General features: G+C 52.9%; 1 protein-coding gene across 1 annotated transcript in view; it reads right to left on the minus strand.

Annotated features, from left to right (window-relative positions):
• The window catches only part of MVB12B (multivesicular body subunit 12B), a 157,721-nt gene that overhangs the window by 18,862 nt on the left and 112,792 nt on the right, over positions 1 to 26,067 (minus strand). The window lies entirely within an intron of this gene.

Genomic DNA, 26,067 nt, shown 5'->3' on the forward strand with positions numbered 1-26,067 from the left:
AGACCCAAGGAACGAAAACACCGGGGGTCCGGAGGTGCAGTTCCTTTTCTGCAGGCTGCCCCCCAACCCAATCCACCCCGTCCCAGGTCATCATTGCCAAGGGCACACGGAGAAAATCATGGCCTGGAGCGTGGCTCTGCAGAGAGTGCTTTCTATCAACCGCAGCGTCGGAGAGGAGGAAACCTTGCCGCGCTGGAGGAGCGGGTCACGCTGGACAAGGCGTGACGCTCACTCACAGTGTGAGCACGCGGTGCCACGCGGGGGCTGCCGAGACGTGGGCAGAGACTTCTCCCGGCGTCTGAGCAAAGTCAGGAGTGAGTGGGCCCACGGGCTTGTGCCGGGACCTGCAGCCCAGCGGTCGGGGCTGGGGCCTCACCCTGAGGCCGTGGTTTTGCGGTAGGTTGTGGTTTTAGGGAGAAATGGCATGAACAGAATAGGAGCCGTGGTGAGTGGAAATGACAGGAAATGACACTCTTCGCTTCCCCCAGTGTCTTCTGAAATCAGGCCTTCTCTGGCATCTAAGAGGTGCAGGTTCCTTTCAGTCCTCATAAAGAGCAGCAGAAGCAGAAGGACGCAGAGCAGGAGGGAAGTTAGAGAAAGAAAAGACGTCTGGGATAAATCCTCTCTGACTGGCGAGAGGAGTTAAATGGCTCGTTTCAAGCTATGTTCATACTGCATTTTGGGGAAGAAAACAATGAGACCTTCCCTGGTCAGTACGAAGAAAAAGGCAGAGCGCAGCCAGCTCCAGCTGCTGCCCAAAGCGCAGCCGCCGGGCGCCCCCAGAGGCGCCTGCGGTCAGAGTCCTCCTGCCGCCACAGGTGCCCCCGCAACCTGCCGTGAACTGCACAGAGGAGACGGGGCTGAGGGCGGAAACAGAAAGGAGGGCAGGGGAAAAGCCCAAAATAATCTTACACCATACATCGTGCATTCGAACACACAAGTGGAATCTGAGCACCTACGTGTATATGCTCACTTACAGCTGAAAAAATTCCGCAGTGAACAAAGGACCCTTGAAAAGCCACAAAGCCTTCTAGAAAGGAACGGAACCAAGTCCCACCCAGTTCCCAGGATGAGGCGTGCCAGAGCCTACCAGCCCCAGCTCCACCACCTCTCCCCAACGCCAGCCGCGAGCCAACGCTCCCCCCTCACGGCTCTGACTTCTGAGCCCTTCCTGAGGCCACCGAGACAGGTTGGGCACTTGTATCATTTCTGGTCATTTTACAGATCTGGAGGCAGAGGACTGGAGAAGTTGGAGCTTGCTGGGGTCCCCCAGGTAGGAAGCAGTGACCCCGAAGCCCTAGGGGGCACAGCCTCCTTTACCTCTCCTGTAATTCCTGAGGCCCAGTCTGCCACGGCCTGGTCACTTTCAGCTCTCTGCAGGCGCATTTCACACGCCCGCCCCTTCCATGGCTTCTCTCGCCTACCAGACAGACGCAGCCGAGCCCCCGTGCGCAGGGCAGGCTGGAGACCACTCCCCCCTCCCTCCCCGGCTTTCTGCCTGTGGGTATCAGAGGCCTTATTAGTGTTTGGGGGTGAAGAACTCCCTCTCACTGGTGGTAGGTGCTGGATGTAATGTATGTTTTGAGAGCTCTTGTGTTAAAAAGGTGGTAAGGTGACCTGCAGAGACCTGATCACACTTGGGAACAGAGGGCTGGGGAGTCCTGAGGACTCGAGAGAGGGAGGGAGGGGGCTTGCCCCGGCCAGAGGCTGTCTGTTCGTCCTCCTGGTGCCTCCAAAGGCCAGGCAGGGGTGGATTTCCAAACAGGGTCCTGGCTGCATTTCGGGCACTACGCCTCTTGCACATGCCGCCTTCTTGGCCTTCGTTTTCCCTTCTGCCCTCTGTGCCTGTGCCCTGCCGGCCTCCCGGGGTCTGCTGAGGGCCTCTCCTGCAGGGGAGGCACTGGCCAGGGCCTCCTCTCCTGGAAGGCCCCTGAATAGCTCACCTCTGCATCCTATGTCCCCAGCCCAGGTAAGGGCCTGTCCCCAGGATGGGGATCTTGGGATCTGGGTGGGGGGCTCTGACCTGGGACATGTGTCTGACCTCTCTGAGGACCCAGGGAGTGGCTGACTGCCACCCACCCCTGCTGGTGCTGGGGACGAGAGCCATGGGTGGAAGGAGTCTGAGGATCACCTCCTAGGGACTGGGGAGATCTAAGCAGGGAGGGAATTGAAAGCAGTAATTTATTGAGGTGAAATTCACATAATATAAAGTTAATCAAAGTGAACCATTCGGTGGCATTGAGTACATTCACAATGTCATGTGACCGCCACCTCTGTATAGTTCCAGAACACTCCCATCCCTTCAGAGTAAAACCCCCTTCCCTTTAAGCAGTTTCTCCTTCCTCCCACAAGGAATGTCTTTTTCTCTGTCCTTCCAACTGATGGTCTTGTCTTTGAAAGAGAAGAATCCAGAAACATGGCGGTCCCTTAAGATTGGCTCTCTGGGCCTGGTGGCCTGACCTCCTGTCGTGTCATGCTCCTGCCCAGGGGTGAGGAGGATGGGTTTGCTCAGACTGGCTGGTCTGACTTGGAAGGCTTTACATAAAAACCGAGGAGAAAAAAGCAACTTGTAAAAATTGGATACCAGTAATAATGGCATTTCAATGTACATAGATATAATAGGTAGATTATATCATGCATCTTTATGATACATAATGTATAATACACATTTACACGATATATGTACATGTAAGTGTACACATACATGCCCCCCAGCACCCTGCCGGGGCCCTCTCTTAGCCACTCGGTGCCTGGCAGTGGGCAGAGGGCCCAGTGCAGCTCCCAGCCGGTGGGAGGGAGGCTTCCGGGGAGGCCCCCCCCATGCCACCTTCCAGAGGGACATGCTCCCTCCCAGACCTTCTGGGGAACCAGGGAGTTGCGGGGCGATGGCCAAGCCGCCCGCGTGAGCATATTGAGGTGTCTGGGTAAGGCACACCTGTTGCTGGGGCAGGCTCGAAGGTAATTTGTTACAGAAAAGCCTCCTGCAAAGTGATAGTCTCACGGGAACCCGCCAAAGGCAGCCCCTGGGAGAGAAGGGAGGGGAGACGTGTTCCTGAGACCATCCGAGAAGCCAGAGGTGGGGTGAGGGTGGCCTGTGGGACCCAGAGGCTGACACACCCCACCTGGGCCCAGAAGAGGCAACAAGAACCGCTGGGACCTGGTTCTGATTGCAAGAAGGAGCTGTCTGGCACCGCAACAGAGATGGGACAAATCACCGCTTTGTCTAGAGTTCATGACAGAAAGACAGGCGCAGTCAGATGCTCCCCGTACTCGTCCAGAAAACAGATTTTAACTAACTTGAAGAAAGAAAGACAAGGGGACAGAATCCAAGGGGCTGAAGCTCCCAGCGGGCGCTGAGCCAGAGGAACAAGACCTTGCCAAGCCCTTCTCACCTACACGGGGTCTCCCAGCTGCCAGGAGCCCGCGAGAGTTGACCGAGCAGAGATCTGCCCACCAAATTCACTTATTTTAAAAAATCTAGTATATTGAAGATTAAGACAGGCTGAAAGAATGTGGGTTTCAGCAAAGCATCTGACAAAATTTCTCATGTTATTCATGTAGACACTGTGGATAAATGTGGCTGGAAATGTTAAGGTTAGGAGGATCCACAACCGGTTACCTGCACATTCCAGAAGCTGATTAATAGATCAATGTTAACCCTGAGTGACCTCTCTGAAGGGTGCCCGGGGCGTTATCAATTACTTAAATGAGGATGCTTATCCAACACGTGGCTGATGGCAAGCCTGGGTGGACGGTCTATAAACTAGATAACAGAGTGGAATCCAGTAAGGATCCAAGAAGTTGGGATCACGGGCTAAACTTAATGGATGGAGTTCACTACAGGTCGGTGTAGAGTCCTGTAGTTTGGGTCTAAAAGCCCAGCTGCATTAGCCGGCATGACAGAGACATGGAGTAACAGCAGGAGACAGGAGAAAAGCCGTGGTTGTGGTTAAGTCACTGATGCAATTTGACTATTTAGAGAAGGGGGTGCCAGCGCGGGGTAAGAGTTCTGCAGCCCCGGTGCCCAGGAGGAGCAATTGCCCGTCTTGGTCTGCACCAAGCTTGAATGTGGCGCTCAGTGCCCGGACTGGGCTCTCAGGGGGTGGCCCTGGGGCCCTCCAAGGAGACCAGGATGGCAAGGGGACCCGAAGCCAGACCACCCGAGGAATGAGAAGCAGCCACCAGTTTGATGTCCTAGGAAGACACAATTCTGCCCATTTCTACTCACCTAGCCTGTCTGGCATCCCCAGAGCCCAGCGTGGAGCCAGGCGCATGCGCAGTGCAGCGGGAGGGGGGACTAGGTTCAGATAGGAGAGGACGTGAAGAGGAACCAACCAAGTCACATTTCAGACCTGTCATAGGACAGGAGCTGAACCGATCATATACGGTCCAGTGGGGAGACCTCTGGGGAAGACGCAAGGAGGCTGCCCCTGCCCTGGCACGAAAGGGACCGAGCAGCACCGGCCGCGAGGCCCAGGCAGGCAGCCAAATGCGGGGTAGGGCGTGGTGTGTGTTGGGTGGAAAGCTGATCTGCGGGACCAGTAAACCCCTCCTAATTCCATAACACCCGTTGCTAGTCTCCTTATCTGGGCTGCCTTTCCATGTTTTAAAGATATATTTGCCAAATGTGTCTTAAAATCAATGGCAGACATTCTTGATGTGTTTCAAAAGTGTTCACAAACCATCTCCATCCTGGCTTCTTGTGGGGCCATGTTTACATCCTTCCTTTCTTTTTCCCTAGCTAAAGCCAGCATCTGTCTCCACTGCCTTCTGGAGCTGAGAGACTGCGATACCTGTTTCCGTGTTCAGTCTACCGCTGAGTCCCGCTCAGGCCGACACGCTGTCCCAGGAGCTGGGGACGGAGCCGTGGACGAGGGGCCTGCTCTCACGGAGCCACACTCAGGGTGCACATTTTCACCCCGACCTGCCCTCCCACTCGGCTGGGGCTTGGACGGGGCTCCTCGTGCTGCCCGACCAGTCTGCGGTTGCAACACCTGTCCTTTCCTCATGGAGCAGGAGGTGGCCTGAGCACAGCCGCCCCTCCAGGCCCCGCAGCTCTCAGTGGGATGTGACAATGCCCCCAAACCTGGGAGGTAACAGAAATTCTCGGCTGGCCCAGTTCTACAAAGGAGAGAAGGAAAGGAAGCCCACATACACTGCCCGCACACGAGGTCATGAGCACGCATCAAATAACTCAGGCCTCGACAGGACTGTCTGCAAGTTGTATTTATGGGAACTGAGGCTTAGAGGAGTTACGAGGCTTGGGTAGAGCCAGGACTCAAACCCACAGTCCAGCTCGCGCTGGCCTGCGGTGGGCCGTGGTGGCAAGGACAGGCCTGGGAGCTCGGCAGGCGCAGACGTGTGGCTGTGTGCAGGCCACTGCCCCTCGCAGAGCCTTGGCTGCCCTGCCTGTAAGGTGAGGGGACCTCTGCAGCTCTCAGCAGGCTGCTGTGACGGTGGAAAGAAACGAAATCAGACAATGTGGGGGGGGCCGATCACCAACTCTGGCTCTGCTTTCACCAAAAGCCACGTGTCAGGCAGATCTCCTTTCAGTACCAGGCCAGTGTTTTCTTCTTCTTCTGGGTTTTTAAATTTTTTTTTTTAATTTTTGATGGCATTTTTAACAAAACGCTGATCCGCAGCACCCAGCAGCATCCAGCAGATGAAAGCAAGGATGTGCCGCGGGCTCCATGGCGCAATTAGCATTCTCCTAAACAAACGAGCTTCAACAGAGCTGTAATTAAGCAGGCCTGTAATTAAGTATATGCCCTTTATCATAACGATCATGCTTAAAAATGGCATGATGCATGGAGCTCTGTTATTAATGCTGTAATCCCAAACTGAAGTGCGAGTACATAGAAATCAGCGTGTCAGGCCTGTCACCGGAGTGTTTGTAAAATACATTAAAGAAAAAAACCAGAAAACAATGAGCTCATTCAACTGTTCTTTTTACAATCAGGCACTACAAGTCAAGAGGATTGTGAATGCTTACAGATTCTGCAGGGTTTAAACAAATAAAGCTCTAATCTGCTACTGTATTACTCCCCCCACCTACTTTAAAGAAGGAAAAGCGGGTGGCGGGTTTTTCTGCCAGCTGACCCGAATACCTGTCTTCGCTATTCTTGGGGAAGCGGCCCAATTTGCATGCTGTATTTGTTTGGACATAAAATTGGATTCCTGCTTGCGCAGACAGCTCTGCCATGAATCTGTAGGAACTCTGCCTGGCAACGGGATGGGATGATAGCTCCTGCGTCCTCCCCTCGTGTGGGAACTGTAATTTTACTTGCCAAGGCGGCCCCCAGAGCCGTCCCTGACTCTCCCCTCCACACGCCCTCCCCCTTCCGCAGGCTCAGCGCAAACCTGCGGCTGACGGGTTCCCCAGCGCTCTGGACGCAGGACCACCGTCGCCCCGGAACACCCACAGCCGCTCAGGGCTGCCAACCCCTCCCTCGCCGACATCTCCACGAGTAGAATCCAATCAACACGTGGATGAATTTCAACATGCTTGATAAAGAGAGTCATAAAGTCATGTGGTAAAAAGGTAAAATTAAGAAGAAAGCCTCCATTACCAGCGTCTCAATTGTTATCTGCTTAAAGTTGTCAAGCGGTGTTAAGTGAACTCGAGTAATAGTACCTCCAAGTACTTGTAGAGATGAGGGGAACAATGTGGCTTATTGGCAGGTAGTCATTTTCGGAATAAAATTAAATGCAGTTGGAATGGTGGGAGGCCTTTAACTCCGTGTACCTGCTTGCGGCTCGGAGCCGTAAATAACCAGCAACCTCAACCCTTCCTTCTCCCCGTCCTGCGGCGCTTCAAAAGTCCTTTACAATGCGTGGTGGGAAAAGTGATTTCACTTTGGAGATATTCCTTGGAAGATATTTGGAGATGCCTCCAGAGCTGTCTGCTCAGTGACATTCCAATGGAGTTTACACAGGGCCAACAACGTCCTTCTACATCCCCAAAGTCATTGTTTTGCCATGTTATTCATAAGCCAAAAGGAGTGATTTATGAGCCACAGCCAGGCCCCCTGAGTCCCGTGCACGAGGGGGCACCCTGGGAGCAGGGAGCACAGGCGCTGGTGGACACGTGTGAGCTCCAGCAGGCTTGGCCACTTGTTAGTCATGTGGCTTTGGGCAAGTCACTTCGCCTCCGAGTCAGATTTCTGTCTGTCAAATAAGGATAAGCCCCACCCGCCCTGCAGCACGCTGAGGGATGAAGCAGCAGACAGGAGAGGACCGAGCACAGCCTGCCGACAGCAGCCCCCCGCCGATGGGAGTGTGGCTGGGATTTTACGTGCAGAGCAGCAGGAATGAACGTGGATCAGGCCCCACCTTGACTGTGTGATTTAGGACAAGGGTTTTATCTCTCGGAGCCTCTCTTCCTCAACTGCAGAAAAAAGGAAATAGTAATACCTGGACTGGTATGAAGTTTAAATGAGATAAAAACATAAAGCCCTAGGTAGAAACTAACTGCTCGATAACTGTTAGCCATTATTAGATTATCATTATCATTGCTGCACAGAGGAAAACGCCCTTCCATGGCAGACCCCTTTCTACCTGCTTTCACACAAAAACCTAAATGAGGCCATATGAAATCACATAACCCACGGGCTGCGAGTCCCAATCCAGAGACTTCCAAGGTACGGACGCGATGTTTACCGAGGGACAACTCAGCAGGACCCCAGACCCTGGCTCTCCCTGGCGTGTCATCTCTGGCGTTACAAGACAGGCTCGATTCTGAAGCGAGGCCCTAGCTGAGTCCAGGAAGCTTGATGTCCCCTGGAAAAAAGCCCTCAAAGCAACGTGAAGAAAACTGTCCCTGGGTGTCAGGAGGTGAATGTGCAAGGTCAGTCAGCAACGCTGCACTCTTCAGAATGAAGGACATTCTCTGAGGTTCTATCTGGCATGGGCAATCTGGAACGCGCGCACACACACACATACACACACACACACACACGCACGCACACACACACACACATACACACGACTTCCCCCAGACCCTCCGGCTCTACACAGAACACCCGACAGTCGCAGCCACCTTAAGTGTGGGGCCTACGTCACCTCTCCACATCCAGTGTCTGGCCCTGGGGTGCCGTGCCAACCTCGGGCAGGCCCAGGACAGTTCTCTGAACACCAAGGGAGAGGGTGGGAGGGCGGCTGCCCCACACTCCACACCCAGGAGAAACTCAAAATACACCAACGAGAATGCCCTCACTCCTCTGAAGAGCTGGTTTTTGTTTTTAAATTTATAAATATTTAATGGCTTGGGGCAGAGGCCAACTGCATTTCGCTCAAGGTAAACATAAAATCCAACTCAGTGACACTTTTCTATGTGAGTCAAAAGGTGCCTAGGTGAGGGGCCACTGGGTCAGTGCACACACCTGCTGTCCGCAGTGAACAAACAGAGACTCCTCGGTAAGCTGGGGACCCGAGAGGCTCTGTAAGCGCAGAATGAAAGGCAGAGCTGAGGTCCGACACACCAGGAGCGACTACGGCTTCTGGAAGGCAGGCACGGTCTAACAGGCAGTTCAATCCGCAGCCACAGTGGCGTTACTGAAGGCAGAGGACTGACAGGACACGGGGCAGGCACCACCTGCAGCCGCTGGGCCCCCTGCCCCGAGGCTGAGTGTCAGATACAGCCGCCCACTCGCAGGCTGGGGACCTCAGCTGGGAGGACCCACTTTTTCTTCCAGGCTCTTTTTCACCTTCTGGAAACCAACACATACGTATTTTTAAGTTGTATTTTTTTAAACCTCAACACATGAATGTATTTTCTAAGGAAACCATTCCAATAGAACGGTTTAGCTCCATTAAAGCACCCCTTAAATGCAGAGCCCTGATCCCAGGGCCCTCCTCAGGGCAAGCCCTGGTCTGTGCACAGTCCCTGGGGCCCCCAGCCTGTCTCCTACGCATTTACAAATGTGTTTGCGTGTATAGAAGAAATACAGAATTTTGTTTTATGTGTGTCTGTGTCTTTAATAAAAACAGCATCACAGCAAAACTAACTTTCACAATTTCTTTCTTTTCACTTAATTGTCAGAGAGCTTTCCATGTCAATACCGTAGCTCTATCTCAGCCGTTTCAACAATTGTGCAGAAATGGGCACAGGGGCAGCCAGGACCAGCTCATGAGCCCGGACTGCCATTCCAAGTGGCCCCGAAGGGCATCATGAGGTCCCTGGGCAGCTACTGAAGGGTTTTTGAGCTGGAGAGAGAAATGGTCAGATTTATATTTTTAAAATATCTCCCTGTGGAGGAGAGGAGAAGAGACTGGAGGGGGTGAGGCTGGAGCAGGAGCACCAGGGAGGAGGGTCTGACCCTGTGTCAGCTGAGGGATGCTGGTGGCCTGGACAAGGACTGTGGCAGTAAGAGTGGAGGAGGCGGCAGGCCCGAGGGACATTTCGATGGAAGAATCGAGAGGCCTGGCCACTGGCTGCAGAGGGGCACGGGGGAGTGAAGGTGACTCCGGGATTCTGGCCCAAACGACTGGAGATGAGGTGCCAGGTACTGACCTGGGTGCAGGGGCCACTGCAGAAGCAGCAGAGCTGAGATGGCGGGTCCCGCTGTGCACGTGTCGGGCTCCAGGGGCTTGTGGGATATCCAAGGGGAGACAACTGGCCAGCACTGGAGGACATCACGACCAAGAGCGCGAGATGGGCTGGTGAGGGCTGCGGGATGGAGATACGGATGGTGGGGCAGGCGGGGGTGGAAGTTACCAGCATGGTGATAACTGAGACCATGAGAGAAGATGAAATATTCTAGAGGAAAATACAGTGAGAAGAGATGCAGGCTCAGGACAAAGCTGGCAAAAACAATGGGAGGAAGATGAGAATGTGCCCTGTGATGCTGGCTCAAAACCAGAGGCGCTGGCATAAACTTGGTTTTAATTTGTATACGCAGACAGATGTATGAGTGCATATATGTGTGCGTCTGGGTACACATATGTACCCAGACACACACACACACACATGTACACGTGTTTCTCTCTGCTGAGGGCCTCGTGAAGGAACCGTCAGGAGCAATGAGCACACCCAGGACCCAGACTTTGGTTTCTGGAACTCTCCTCTAAAAGAAACAGAGGCTCTTTGGAGAAGTGGCTGATTCAGGACTGGGCGGGGAAAGGACACGCCAGCAACATCTTGTTGGGCCAGAAAGTAAAGACGTTCTTCACGGAGCCATGGGGCGTGGCCAGACGTAGGCTCCCACCTGGAGGGGCTCCCACTGGCTAAATATGGAACAATTTGAGCATCAAAATAAATAATGATAACAGTGAGTAAGAATCCACTAGTCCACAGCAACATAAATAAATAACTAGGGATAAGGGAGAATTCTTCCTTACAATAAAATGCCAACCGATAAATACGGAAGGAAGGATGGAGTTATAAGAAGCAATGGCTGCTGAAGCCGTAGTGAAAACTTGACGAGGAACAAGATACTCACATAGTCCTAAAGTATCTCTCACATATTACACATTAATTACGAAGGGAAAAATATAACTTTATGGTGAAGGAACCTGCAAACAGCGCCTTAACCAGGTAACCCAGGCTAACTTCAGCGACACAGAGTCATGCCAACGCCATGAGCGCGGCGTGGCGATGCTGCTCTGGGAATAACCCAGTACCGCTGCAGTGGGATTCCCGCCAGCACGTATCACGTAAATCCAAGAACGAGGAAACGCCCAACGGGTCCAAACCAAGGGATGCTATACAAAGTGTAAGGCACGAAGAGGAAGGTAACACTCAGAACACTCAGGGAATCTTCACATGTCCTAGTCATTACAGTCCCAGAAAAGGTGACGTTAAGTTAGAATTATTTCAACCAAATCTGAGTTCCCACAGAAGTCAGCGGCGTATACAATGTTACTGCTTGTCTATCCCACAGCTGACACCCAACTTTAATAGAAATGATCGTGAACACCTGATTTACTTAGTTATAAAGTACGTATCTCCCGGACCGGACAAAGGGCAACCGGACAAAGTGCTCTGCAAATAAGTCCAACAATGTGACACTCTTTTCCTCCCTAACAACTCCTGGCACTTGTCAGGACCAGAAGGTGTCTTTTGGTACGGGCAGTGGTGGCAGATTGCAAACATGGCCACAAGTGCCTCCTATGCTTGTGTGCACGAGCCTTGCAATATGACCTGTCGCTTCTCCCATCAAGAGGTATAATCTATTTTTTTTACCCCTGGCATCTGGGCTTGGCCACGTGACTTGCTTTGGCTAGTGGGGCGTTAGCAAATGCGACACCAGCAGAGACTTTAAGGTGCCTGTGCACACAGGCCTGACTCGCCTTGCTGGGCGACTGTGTGATGAAGCCCAGCGTAGCCTCCTGAGGGACGAGAGACCACGTGGAGCACAGATGAGCAGTCGTGGCTGAGACCCCCTAGACCAACTGCCAGACATGTGAGTGAGGCCATCCCAGGCCATCCAGTTCCAGCCTGGCTGACCCAGGCCACAATAAGCACCCACTGACCCACACAAGCATGAGAAATTATAAATGTCGGTTGTTTGAAGCCCTAAGTTTTAGGGTAGTTTGTTACACAGCAAAAACTAACTGATGGTGGTGGTGGGGGCTGAATCTTTGAGAGGAAGTTCAGATCGATTTTTCCAGAAACTACTGTCTTCTTTGTATCTTTATATTGGCCGTCTTAGAACAGAGCGAGTTAAGAGAAGGGCTTTGGTGTCAGACAGCCCTGGGTTCAAATCCCAGGCCCACCAGGCACTAGCTCTGTAACCACAGAGCACACTATTGAGCCTCTGTACATGGGGCAGCTTATTCTAGGGGAGATGCAAGGATTCAGAAAGATAATACATGTAAAATAAATGTTGGGCGTGTCTTAGCTGCTGTCATCGTTACCACCACGGTGATGCACAAAAGCTGACTGCTGCTGGAAGGACCTGTCCTCAACCCGCTCCCCCACCAATCCGGAGGCCACCTGCGCATTTCGAGGGCGTAAGCTCCACAGTGGCCGGATCCCCAGCTCCTAGCATATTAGGGCATCCAAAAACAACTGCTGGATGAATAACAATGAAGAAAGCTGGCCTTCTTGTCAGGGCTCTGGGTATGGCTCAATCGAGTCTCTGGGTCCCCGTCTGTGGGTAAAAGGGCTGGGCTAGGTCAGTGACTCTCATCCTAGTGCTCACCTGGTGAGTTTGAAAAAGCTGCTGCTGCCTGCTTACCTCTGCTGCCCCACCCAGGTCTCTGGTTTAACTGGTCTGAGGGTGGGCTCTGGGCAACAGCATTGTTCAAAGCTCCAAAGTGATTCTAACGTGTCCTGGGCTAGAGCACGTCTCAGATCCAGCTCTGACAGTCTTCAGTCTCACAAGCGGTGACAGTCACTCTAAGTATTAAGTATGCGTTGGTGATTTGAGAACCTGGATTTAGACCTGAGGATGCAATTTACAAAATCCACTAAGTTGGCCCATCGTAGGTGACAGGTGGTTTCTGCAATCCTCATCCAAAGTCTACTCATACAGGCTTCTCAAAAATATTAATAGTATATGAAGGTAAGGGTAGGTCCGGGGCCAGATGCCCTTCCTTTCGTCCCTGGAACCAAAGGGTGTCTGAAGCCAATACGGACCCTCCCGCTCTGGAGCGCACAGCACTAGGGAGTGTCTGTCCAGGGGAAGAAAGGAGCACCGGGTCCCAGATGCCCCGTGAGGTGTCACCATCTCCAGTCTACCAGGAAGGAACCTGAAGCTCCGAAAGGAGGGGACTTGTCAGGGCCATAAAGCTGGTAAGTGGCAGAGCTGGGGTGGACATGGTGCCTCCACGTGAAGGAGGGGATGGGAACACCTTCCCACGTGACACGAAGAAGCAGCCATCTAAAGATGGAAGCAGAAAGCGAATGTAAGCTCTGTGGAGTTAAGAGACGTTGGCGTGACCACGTGCAGTGTCCTCTGGGCACCTTCCCAAGCAGATGCCACACATGATGCCACGCACGGCCAAGACAAATACTCCCACCGCGGACATCTCTGGAGTTATCTTTCAAGTGCAGACCTTATTGTGCCATTCCTTTACTTAAAAACTTCAACTGTTTCCTAAAGCTTACAGGGTGATGTCTGAATACCACGGTCCAGGCCCTCACGGGCTGACTCCAAGCTAGCTTTGTTCCCTCGCTGCCCCTCCTCACCTGCTCCCTACACATTAGGATCTAGCTACCCCGACCTGCTCGCCACTTCCTACTGAGTCACGTCTTCTGTACACAACATGCCCTGCTCCTTGCCTTGGGCTCAGCCTGCAGAGCCTGCTCCTACTTACCTACTCTGAACCCCTGAAACACGGCACTTAGCGGTCTGTGCTCCCAGAGTGACTGTGCTCTGATCACCTGTCCGAATGTCTTCCCCGATCACGCTCCCTCTAGTCCAGGTCCCGCAGGCTGCTGGCCCTCTCAACAGCAGGTGCACAGATCAGGTGACAGACACATTAATGAAGGAAGCTGCTTCGTAATGGGAACTCTTTAGGGCTCTGTGAAAAGGGACATTCTAACTTCTTTTACTTGGATTCCAATGATTTAATTACTCATTTATTTGCCTAAGTACTTTAACAGTAAGATAGTAGGCTTGAGTATTTGCACAAACTGGAAAGATACAACCTCAACACAAATTTTACTTAAGATTTGAAAAGAGACTGCCCACAGGTTAAAAAAAAATGGTATAAAATGTGACATTTTGGTATCACAGCACAGAGATCTTCCGACCTTGATTAGTGGGATCAAGTTATCCATGACCCGAGCACCCTCAGGAGAACCGGGAGAATGGAGGATGGAGGCTGCGGGGCCACGGCGGAGCCCTGGGCTGCAGGGTGAGCCCGGGGAGGTGCAGGGTGGTTGGGCGGGGACAGCCACCCTGGGAGAGGCTGCGGGGAGGGCCCAGGCTCCACCCTCCCATGAGCAGCCAAGTGACAGGACAGACCAAACACAGAGGGACCTGCCCTAGAATGCCTGGCAGCAATCTAAGTGCCACTCACACCTTGCGTAAGACGGCAGTGTCTGCATGCATTCAAACAGGTCATCACTCAACGACACAACTTAATTTGAGGAGGACAAAAGGCATTTCTATGTCGTGTAATTTTCCCACTTTATAGAAAGCTGAAATACTGGAATTCCGAGTTCCAAGCCAAATGCCTGGCCTTCCTACTCCTTGCGTAGCTACACCCGCGCATCTAGCTGAGGCGGACACTGCCGAAGGGCCTCACGTGTGCCTGTGGAGGCCAGGCGGCCTTAGAACCAACCTGTCCCTGGGGTGGGCGTGGGAGGACGGTGCCAGACCTACACACAGGTGCGTTTGCAACTGACAGGATTCCCAGGAGTCCCTGGGAAAGGCTTCTCTCGAAGGCACACACACCACGGCCGCCTTCCCGACGCTCCACTCTGACGGACAAGCTCTCTGCATCGTGGTGAGATGAGGCAAAAGGAGCAGCCCGAGATGGAACTAACGACCCAGCTGACACCCACCTTGATTCGGAAATATCAGGGAATGTGCTGCCTTCCGTCTAGTCGCTGTGTCTATGAGGCAGAATGCCATAAATTACCCAGATTTCAGACTTAATATTAACCTTTAAAGGGCATGTCACAAAACGTATCCTCTAAATATTGGTTGTTAGTTCACTTTGTAAGCCTATCAGGGAAATAGGTGTGAGGCTGCCACCCATCTCTGACTGTACCTGTCAAGGACATCTCCTGCCACCTGACAGTAATTCCAGCTGCACCCCGCAGTCCCATGAAGGAACAATTCAGCAGCCACTCTAACTGCGGTCTGAGCCCAACCTTAAGATTTAATAACAGAGCCTGCTGGTATTACTCTAATTTCTAGAGCTGATGAACTTTCAGAGGCAACGTGAGTTGAAATAACGAGCGCAGGGATGACAAAGAATTTTAATCCGAGGTTCTTTGAACTATCCAGTGTAATAAGCACTTGTTCCTTTGTACAATGGGCATATAAAAGAGAAATCTAAATAATAATTGCTGTAATTATCTTGAAAAATATGCAGAGATTAATGGTGATTATGAAAATCCGTATAATTGTTCTCTGAAATCATCACTGATCAAGTGGTATCTTGAAATGGCCGCTGCCGGGGAACTTTTAACGCTGAACTCCACGTGGGCACGGAAACGTGACACTTGGGCTTTCTCCCTGTAAAATATCACCCTGTGTTTACGCAACTGGCTTTCATCGTTTCCAACACCCTGGCCTCGCTTCAACTCTTCGTACCGGTGCCCTGAAGAGGTTCCGAGACGCCCCTTAATGGGATGCGTGTGTCATTGCGGTTCAAAGCTCCAAGTTCAACTTGTTATTTATTCAAATAATTAATTACTCTTGTATCCGTCGAGCAGTTTGTCATGACACATTAATGACTTGATAGACTTCTATGAACTGGTGAACACAGAACAGCAGAGCGTTTTTATCGTCATTTAATTTTAAAACGATCCTGTGTGAAATTATCTGGTCGTGAGTGATGGCAGCATAAAGCACAGACTCAGCGAAGCCCCTTTTGGATCATTGCTTTATTAATGGCAACGTCAGGGAGATGAAAAATGCTCACATTGTCATCTCCCGCCGCTGGGTGGAGATGGATGGTTGGCGGGGTGGGCGAGGGCGCCGCGCGGCCCGGGTGCCGGCCAGGCGGGGCTCAGGCGTCGCGCACCCACCGGGAAGCCACCTCCGCGGCCAGCTCCCTTTTTGGGTTTATGGCTCCGACGTCTATTACTTTGCGTGTGTGGTCTTTTCTTTTTACTTGGATTTTCCACTAGTGATATAAAACACCCTCACGAAAACATTTCGCTTTATTGCTTTGAACATTAAACGTTATTAATCCAATAGAAAAACGTTAAAGATATTGCTGTCACCTTTAAATGTGAAATGATATTAGGAGCTAAAAAACGCTGGGTTAGTAGAAAAGATGTTCCCTTAGTTTCTTTCAAGGCTTGAGATAACCGAGCTGGGTGGATGGGAAAATAATTTTTCTACATGGCTCACAGCACAACATCTGCTTAAAAGGGACTTCCTGTTCAGCTCTTCTTGTTTCATTTTGTTTTTTATACAGTGAAAATTGTTTCTCAATTGTGTTAATTACAAACTTGGGAATCTATACAAACTACTCCCCAGCAGTGCGATTCAAAGACGACAGACAGCAATCCCTGTGGGAGCCGCCCGTGCCAGGCTGCGGGGGTCGTGGGGTGCTCCGACAGCCACGCACAGGCCCACGCGGGCGACAATGGATCGGGAGCAAGGCATTGTTGCTGGCCTCCATGGATAAAGAAAGGTGGACTTATCTTCCCTTAGAAGCTTCCTGTTTCTGTTTCCCAGGGCCTGTGAATAGCTCTACCCCCCGCCCCCCGACCTGGCTGTCTAGCCCAGGGCCTGGGAGTGGCAGGGACCTGTCCCCAGCCCTCACAATCACCACCGGTGGGTGCTTTAGATCCCAAAGAGGGTGGTGGTAGTGGCAGCAGCTCACACTTTTGGAATCCTTACTCTGTGCCAGGTCATAGTCTTGGGGCTTTCTGTATACTAACTGGTTTAATCCTCAGGACAACCCCATGAGGCTTGTGTTATGTGTATATTATTATCATCATCATATTTTATAGAGGATACTCAGGGCAGGTAGGTAGCCTGCCCGAGGGCACCTGGCTGGCAGAGAGAGAGCCCGGGTTGAACTCAGGGAGCCCGAGTCTTCCCTACCACACTACATTGCCTCTTAAATCTACTCAGAGAAGTCGCTGGAACCTGTCCTCCACCAGCCCCAGCATCTACCTCTCGAACGTGCTGAGGTCTAAACCCACCCCTCTGGCCCTCCCGCCGTGGGGAGAGGGGGTGCTCACTCCTCGGGCCCTGACGTTAGCTGCTTGGCTACTCCTGGCTCCACGTTCTCTACAGAAGGGGATTCGGAAAGAAACGGAGTCCCAGCAGATGCTGCTACAATAGATGGAAAGTGTAGCAAAAGTAGAGCATTTGGGGACATACACCGGCACAAATGTGGATGTGAGCTGCCGTGGGGATGTTAGAATTCTGAGGATAAACAAGTCAAAGAAGGTGGGAAGGTCGGAGCCAGAAGTTGAGTTCGGTGGCTTACCTTGAGGAATGCCTTCCTTTTTCAGATGGAGACACTCTGGCCAGAGTGTCCATGTCTTTCCCTGGGATGTCTCCAGCAAGGTGGCAGCAAAGTCACCTCATCATGCAGTGAGTGCTGGTCACCTGCACACGAGCGGAGCCTCACTCGCCCTATCAGGGAGGTCTGAGCAGCACTGTAGCCAACAAAAGCAGCTAGGCGGAGTTCTGCCAGATTTAGAGGCCGTGAGGTGTACGGCAAATTGAACTGGGGACTCCGAGGAGACCCCTCAAAGAGGCAGGCAGGCACCTTCCAGAGCAGCTGAGACCAAGTTACAGGAGACTGCAGGGACTAAGGCTGGGGACAAAACAGTGGTTTAAAACAGGAGCCCCGTGTTGAAAGTGACTTGCAGATACACAAATCACAGGGGAAGCTGTTTCCCAGCAAGGGCAGCTCTGCTCACGCAGCCCACGCAGCCAGCCCACCACACAGCAACTCTGGCCCTCGGATCCCTCTCTCTGGAGAGCGAGCACATCCCTCAACATGGGGTGGGAAGGAGCTGACGATTTCTGCCCTCAGAGAACAAGTGGCACCTGTGGGAGAAGTGGCCCATGCAGACGAGTGAGGCAGAGTGAGGCAGGTGAGGACAGGCACAGGTAAGGTCGGCCTTTGTTAGTGCTGTAGAAGTTGCATCTTCAAAGCTGCCCCACATTCCAGGAGAGGCGCATTTCCTCTCAAAAGCCCAGGTTCTCAAACGTGCAGGTGTGCCCGAGTCACCTGGGATGCTTATTTAAAATGCAAATCCTTAGCCCCAAAACCTCCAGAGCCTCTGGCTCAGGAACCGCACCACAAGAAACACTGCTCCGGGAGGGGCCAGTGTGGTCCCCGGGTGAGGGTCTCCCGGTCTCACAGGTAAAATGCCGTGAAGCTTTTCTGTGGGAACAGGGCTCTCCGTTACCTGGAAGGATGAACCACGGCGCACTGGACCAGCAGCTCCATGGCTGGGTGAGGTGCAGAGCCACGAGCCAGAGGGGAGGCCGGCCCTGGCGACCCCTCAGCTGGCCAGGCTCCTGACACGCCCACGCAGTTTAAGACAGGGTGTCAAGAAATACCAGGCTGAAGGACAGCCCGGTGCCCCCCTCGCCAATCCACTATTCATTCCTAATTATGCCACCCAGCCAAGGGTTCCTCTCAGGTCCAGGTGGGTGGTAGACTGAGCCTTGGGAACTCACAGGATGGAAGGAACCAGAAAGGTCCTTGGTTTGTCTGTCTCTACATCCACAGTGAGTTTTCTGAGTACTCAGGGCTTCTGTGTTCTGACCTTCAATGCTAGGGACAAAAGATAATAAATTCAGATGCCTTGTGACTGTCTTGTCTGGATTCCAGAGGGAGAGCTTTTTTCCTCTCTCCCTACCTAACTCAAATCGAGCCCCTCATATTTTGAAGCTAAGGAACATGGTATTTCTAACTTGTGCTGCATTCTTGAGCTTCCTCCTTAAACCTTTCTGTGCTTCCCTGAGTAATGACTTCCAGCCATTTGAAAAATCTGCCCTGAATATTTTAAAGGAACTCTGTGGTCAGAATAAAGTGAGAAAGGACACATTTCAATGGAACCTAATAGCTTAAAAAGATACACATAAGTGTAAGAGGTTTTGGGGCTAAGGATTTGCATTTTAAATAAGCATCCCCCCCACCCCCACCCCCACCCCCCAGGCTTCCAGGGTGGCTGTAGCAACCAGGAGGACAGACTGTGGGCAGGAATTAGGGGAAACCACCATGAAAGGCAAGGTCCAACAGGAACCTCCGGGCCTATGCTTAAAGACACTTTCTTTAAAGCCCCAGGGAAGGGAGAATATCACAAGAATCCAAAAGACTAGACCCTCTGGGCAAACAGAAACCTGGCAAGCAGCCAAAGTCAAAGGCCAGTGTGGCGAGAGGGAGCTGGCCCAGGCAGGGGTCAGAGGCCTCCCGGGCAGCTAGGCATGACAGGTTGTTATAAGAACCGCATCTTGAACACCCGCTGTACCTGGTGGGGTTCCTGGGGGGGTCTCATACCCATCGCCTCCTTGGTCCTACCCTGGGCCCAGCGAGGCTGACCTGTTCCAGTTCACCATGACGACACTGGGCACAGCGAGGTTTACTGGTTTGCTCAGTGTGACCCGGGGGGCTAGTAACAGAACTGAGTGTTGAATATGGGTCTCCTGACTGTTACATAATCATTTATTGGGTCAGTAGAAAAACCGTTTGAGCAGCGGCTTGGCAGGGACTCCAGGACCTAACGTCCCAGGCTGCCTCCGGCGAGGGCATGTGCAAGGCTGCCAGTCTGCGGGCTCCAGGGGAAACAGGTGTTTGCGTTTTGCTCAGTCTTTGTTGTGAAAAAGTCCCCAAATCGTCGTTTGACAGATATACTTTGAAAGCACAAGTTTTCTGCTTGTTTTTATTGTCTGCTTTTTGGTGGCCAGGGGGCCAGCCCCTGACTCAGGCTGTTGGTTGGGGTCCGTCCAGGCTATTGGACAAGCACCAAACCGCGATTTCATTTGTGTCTAAGGCTGCGAAAACACAAGGTGGCTTTAAATGTTGTGCCTGTAAAATCCCAGATGGCCAGGAGACGGGGTGCTCCTCCAGGCTTTTCCACTAAGTCTCAACCTGAGGCTGTCAGAGCTATGACAAAGTGCAGAGACGGCAGCAGGACAGGGAGCTGTGTCCTTGCTCTGAAACACGATTTCTGGTACCTGAGAATCGAACATTCGTGGTGGCCACTACTGGTGGAAATCCTGACAGTTGTGGCACGAGATAATCTGTCACTTTGCTAACGCAGGAACTGGGATTCCATGGGGCGGTGAGCCTGGGCGGGAGCGGGGCCAGAGAGCAAGACTGTCAGACACTCAGCACCCCAATTTCAGCCTGGCTCGGAGGCTCCCCACTTTTCTCCTGCAAAAACAGTATGTCTCTTGAAGCGATTGTTTCTTTTAAAAAATTAATCCCTCCAAAGAGCCCACCGCTAGCGCTGGTGATGGAGGGGAAGAAGGAATCCCAGCGGTCTAAGGAAACGAAGGGGCTTTGCTGGGGTGGGGTGAGGAAGGGGGTCTGGGACCAATTAGGGGGGAATGCGGGCCGAGGGCATGGCCAGCTCCTCTCTGCGGGAATGAGCTCGAGAAGCGGAAATAGGAAAAGGGGATTTGTAGCCTGTGCAAGGGCTTCTGGCCGTGGAAACTGCTCGTCCTGGAAGGGGGAGAACCGGGGCGAGAGCTGGAGAATTGGTGAGCAGACGGCGGAAAGCACACGATTCCCAACGGGGGCTCGGGAGAGCTGGGGGTCCGTATGGGCATTCTCAAGAGGAAAGGTGGTCTGGGGATTTTAAGAAGGCTTTTTACTCTTTTATTTTTATAAATTTAAGTTAAAGAGGGGTGCCGTCAGCAGACCCTGCTGCTGATGAAGCAGGCACAAACCCAGCTGAAGAAAGTCGAGGGGGGATGGGTGTTGAGCAGAACGGGCGTCGGTGCAGACAAACTCCTGGAAGGAGGTGCCTCCCAGACCAGCATCCCAGGGGAGGAGGACGCTTCTGAGTTCATGGCGGCCAGAGGGGAGCCGACCCCTTCCTCCCTTGCGCTGTGGCAGTCTCTACGATTCGCACCTCACAATTCAGCCAGGTTTCTGCCAACGTTCTGGACATCCTGAGGGGGAAAGCGGGAAGGGGCCAGGTATCCTAGCGTCTCGTTTGAAAAAACCCTGGGTCTCGGCCCAATTCTTTTTTACATAAAGAAAACTCACAGTTAAAATTATTAGCAATGATGTAATATATAGAGAAATTTACTTCAGTGACAAAATTTATTTAAATAACTTTATAAAAGAGGCCAGTTTTTATTTATAGAATCGTTAGTTCTAAAAGTTCACCAGAACGTTTCCCTTCTACATAACTGCATTCTGTGGGAGAAAGGGCATGCTAAAAAGGGCTATTTTTAAATTCGGAGATGTGGGAATATCTTGGGGGAAGTATCCTAGAAAAACGTTTAGGGTCTAATTACTGTATTGGGAAGAGATGTCCAAGATGACCTATCAAAGTTGATCGTGCTAGAATCACTCATGACAGCAAAACCGTACCACGGAGCATTAGAGGCTCAAACGTTCTCCTCCAGCCCACTCACAGGTGCCGAGGGGCTTTCCGGGAGGTGGGCTGTGGCCCGGTCACGTTTACGGAACCGGGAAGTAGGGTTTTCGCTGAAGGAACCACGCCGGGACGTGGTTTGAGATTCTCCCAGAATCGCCGTGATGGGTCGTCGCTCCCGCGCACCCACAGGTTCACTAACAGGGCACGGAAGGAAGGGTCGCCCACCGTTCATATCAGTGGAGTCGGATGGAGAGAGATCGGCTCATCTCTGGAGTTAATCGTTACTATGAGTCAAAGCGTTTGGAGAACATTGACTAAGGAGGCATTTTTCTAATTGATGAAAAAAAAAAATCACTCGGTTGTGGTCATTTACCCCTGCCAGAGGTTATGCAGCATATCACGTAGCATGCAGTGTGTGATACGGCGCTTAATACAAATAAAGTAAAAAAGAAAGAATTCATCTCCACCTCAATCATTTAGTTGTGTCTTTGTGGGGCTAACGACACGTGAGGGTTAAACACAGCAAGCCCCACTCCCCCGGCCACTGCAGACTTATCCTTTCTCCTAAACAGCAACTTCCTCTGGCCTAGACTGGGGCCGCCTTTCACGTGCCCGGCCCTGGGCCGCCGGGTGTCAGGCTGGCAGGGGCGGAAGCGCCACGGGGCAGTGGAGAGTTGTGAACGGGCCTGAACGGGAAGGATTTCTTCCAATTAAAAAAAAAAAATCCGTTTTGCCCAACTAGGCTCTAGCTGAACAAAAATTCGACCGGGGCATGAAGGGCAGAGGCTGGGACAGCACGCGATTTACTCGGTGGTGAGAGAGAGGGTGCAGCGTTTAAGAGAACCCAGTGGAGGCGGCCGTGGGGCCTCTGTAGCGAGGGGAGCGAGGGGCAGAGCGAACATGTTTTCACAGCCAACTCCTCCTTTCACACATGTGTAAAGCCTTTGGAATTTCATTGGAAAAACTTTATTTCAAAAGTGATCTTTGAAGTTTGAAAATAAAAGCAGAAAGGTTATTTCTCAGCATAGAAAGCTGGTTTTAAACAGCTGAAGGGAGCAAAGGGAGGTAGGTGCTCCTGGGTGGGAGGCTGCGCCGAGCCTGAGGTGTGCACCTCTGCACGTCCTCCGCCCGGGCTTCCCCTGGCTTTACGGCGTCTGTTTCTCACTTAGATTTTCCCCAATGGGACGCAAGACTTTTGTTCTCTCCCACTGTCCTTTGTCAGGGCCTAGCGAGCCCTCGCCCAGGCCTGGAAGGTAACCTGGATGGTAACACTGGCAGTCCAGAGAGAGGGGAGGCCACATGTGTATGTCATGTGTGCACACATGCATGTGAGAGCATGTGCACGTGTGCCATGTGTGCACAGTGCATGTGAGAGTACGTGTGTGTGTGAGAAGGGGCACTGCATGAGCCTCGCAGAGGCCAAGCCTGTGTGACAAACACCTCTTCCACAAAGCAGCAGGTGACACAGAGGCCAGTGCTGTCGGTAAGGGCTTCCTTTACAGTCTGCCTGGGCAGACAGGAGACAGCCAGGGACTTCCAACCTCAGGGTTGAAAATAAAACTCCGAACTTGAGGATGGAGCAGGGCAAACAGCAACACTGCCACTTCCAAGCTCTTGAAGTCCCTCTTGTCCTCGCCAGGCTCTGAGCTGCTTCCCTGCCTGCATTGGGACCTTTCACCCCTCCATGAGTTTGCACGTCCACGGACAATACACAGTGGGGGGTGTGGGGGCCCGCAGGGAGGTGACACCTCCGTCGGGTGTTGTGTACACAACACAGGCAAAGAAATAGATGCTCAATAAAAACCTGCTGAATTTGAAGAAATAGGGATTTTATCTTGCTCATGTATTTCACAGCTGAGAAAGCTCTTTCAGTGAGCCTTCTCTTAATCAGTCCTCGCACAACCCCAGGAGGCAGGCGGTTCCATCCCCACTTCACAGAAGACTGACCGGAGCTCAAAGAAGGTGAGTGGCTTGTCTCGGGGGCAGAGCTGGGACTTGAGACCAGAGCTTTTAAGAATTAAACCCCATTGTCCTACAGCCACTTTGGTCCCGAGAAAGAACTAGACTGCAATTTACAGAAATGGCTGGAAAAGAAAGGTCTGTGAAGTGCCGAAACATTTCACAGTTATTTTATTTCTGGCATCAGTTAGCAATTACCCTTGAACTTCTCTTCCTTCCCTCCGTAAGATATCCCAATTACTGCAGCCAAAAAACTCACCCGAACTGCCAAATTGCCCCCCCCACCCCCACCCAAACACACACATCAGCAAGATCAAAGTCACGGGGGAAATGGGTTCTGACAACTCGTTCTTTCCTCTGCTGGGTCGCAACACTTCTCTCACTTATTAACTAAGAACAGAGAGGCTCAACAGAGAGGCTGCCTGTTCCTACCAGCAACATTCGGAATAGAATCAACTTCCAGTGTGACCAAACAGACCGTGCTCTACAGGGAACACGTCCCCTGGCTCCCAGGCCAACCCCCAGGGGCCGGCACACGCTGGAGCTGAGTCCCCACGGCCGCCCGGGCTGAGGGCGGAAGTCCCCAGGGATCAACAGTGGGGCTGCGTTTTCCTCGCCTTTTAAGTCCCAGAACCAAGCCGAAGGGGCGCACAGTAGGGCCTCAAGGTTCAATAAATGCCTGGCTAGAAGGCCTTCACGTGAACGCCAGAAACTCCGCTGGGTCCACTGTTTAAAATGTAAACTCTCCCTGGGAGCCCTGGCTGCGTGTGTGCCTGCACGTGAGCACGGGCATGAGATGAAGGCGCCCGGAACATTCTTCCTCCTTTCATCTGCCAGAGAGAGAGAGGGCACATCTGCTGGTCCCCGACATCTCAGGCATTTGAACAGGCTTTGACACGGTGACCCCTGCCTCCCACGCACACGGGCTGCTGGGAATGGGGTAGCTCACGCCCCACGACTGGCACGCACCGGCGAGAGGGGCTAAGGAATGAAACAGCAGGACATTCATCACCACCAAGCCCGCGGCGCTCCAGGTGTCCTCAATCAGCCAACCTGCATGAAATTTACAGACACTCGCAAACAGGGCAGGATGGCGCGCACGGCTACCCTAATCTGCTCTTTGCGTTCCACCCGGCTTCTCACTGCTTACCTGCCAGCAGAGGCTGTGTTCAGGGGCATCTTTAAAGCTAAATCAGAAAGATAAAGAAATCCCTTCCTGACGACACGGGTCCCAGGCACCTAGCCATGGCCTTGAGCCTCCCCGCCTCCCGCCCCTGGAAGGCAGTGGAAGGTGGCAGGCAACGGGCCACGGGCTCCCTCGGCACCTCTCGCTCTCTTTTCCAGCTCCTGCCCTCTGCCCCAGTGGGTCTGAACTCCTGCCTTGATTGCCGAGGGCTGGAGTCCAGTCTCCAGGGTCCCTGCTGAGAGCAGCGAGGGGCCGAGGTGCCCGGCTCATTCGCTCACCCACCGAGCACCTGGGCCGGCCCCATCCCCTCCACCCACAGCAGCAGAGGGCCCAGGCCCCTCCTCTCTGCTTCCCAGCCACTCTCTGCAGCCGGAGCAGCGAGTGTCCACTGGGCTTTATCTCACTTAATTGTCACCACGATCCTATCGATCCTCAGAGGAGGCTTTCCGTAACTCCATTTTTGTTTCCACAACTGAAGAAGCTCAGGCCGGGTGGCGAAGGGCCTGGCTCCTGACCACAGGGTTCTGGTGTGAGGGGCAGCTCAGGCCTAACTAGCCTGCAGGCCTCTCCTCCTCTGACCCCTGCCCTCCCTGCGGTGCAGAGCTCTCCCCGCAGGGTGCAGTGGACAGGCCCTGCTGCCCAGCATGGCCACTCCCCACAGGGCCCTATTACCTTGGGAAAAAGGCCAGACAGCACAGACACCCTGCCCTTGTAGGCCGGGTGGCACAGCTGGTCTGCACCTGCAGGGACACAGGACATCCCTGGGACATGGGTGCCATTTCTCCTGCTGGGTTCGTCTCCCAGAACCCCAGCCCTGGGCAGGGCAGGTGCCCTTTCAGCCTCCATGACACCTGGACAACTGAGTGCCGGGCTTCAGAGCAGACGCGGGACCAGCCTGAGCTGGAATCTCAGCTCTTCCTAGCTGTGTGACTGCGGGGGAGTTACCTGAGCTCTCTGTGCCTTAGTGTCTGCGTGCGTACGCTGGGACTGATGATGCCTACGCCGCCTCGGGTCGCCGCGAGAGCAGAAGAGATGGTACGAGTGAAGCACTCAGAGCAGGCTAGACTCTGCGTGTGCCGGGTGCGTAGTGGTGGTTGTTATTCACTTCCCAAACATCACGGAAAATGACCAAAGTCTGTTTCAACACCCTCATCTCCGCACCCTGCCCCCAACCTATAAAAAGCAGTTTCCTGTAAATAATTCTCGCCTGGGAGGGAGCAGGGCCAGGGAGGGAGCGCGTCTCTGGTCCATGCAGCTGCTGTGACATGACAAATAAGCTGCAGGCTGACAGTGTCTCCAAGACATATTGGAGTTTACTCTGTCGTCGGGGCTTGCCATCTGTGCCACCCCGACAGGCGCTGGCTTCCCGGGCTGCGCTGGGAGCTGGCGGGAGCGTCCGCCGGTCCCCGGACATATCTGCAAGCTCAGCCGACCATTAGTGAGCCGCCTAATGAGAGGGAGCGGCCTGCCGGGGTCTCTGCCCTGCACAGCGCGGGGGCAGCACTCTCGTCCCTAGGGGGCCCTCCCAGGCCAGCAGCCAGCGGGGAGACGAACTTGACTGCGGAGCCCTCACAGTCAACTCTAATGCCAGGTGACAGGAGGCTGGGGCACAAAGAGTGATAAGGCCAACCACAACTCTCCTGGAGCACACAGTCTGGGAAATGAGAAAGACACTTAAAACATATACACACACACACACACACACACACACACACACAAAACCATTTAAAACTAAGATCAGAAATGTGAGAATGGCTAATATAGAATT

Source organism: Propithecus coquereli, unplaced genomic scaffold, assembly GCF_000956105.1.
Source record: "Propithecus coquereli isolate 6110/MARCELLA unplaced genomic scaffold, Pcoq_1.0 Scaffold142, whole genome shotgun sequence".
In the NCBI taxonomy this organism is placed as follows: Eukaryota; Metazoa; Chordata; class Mammalia; order Primates; family Indriidae; genus Propithecus; species Propithecus coquereli.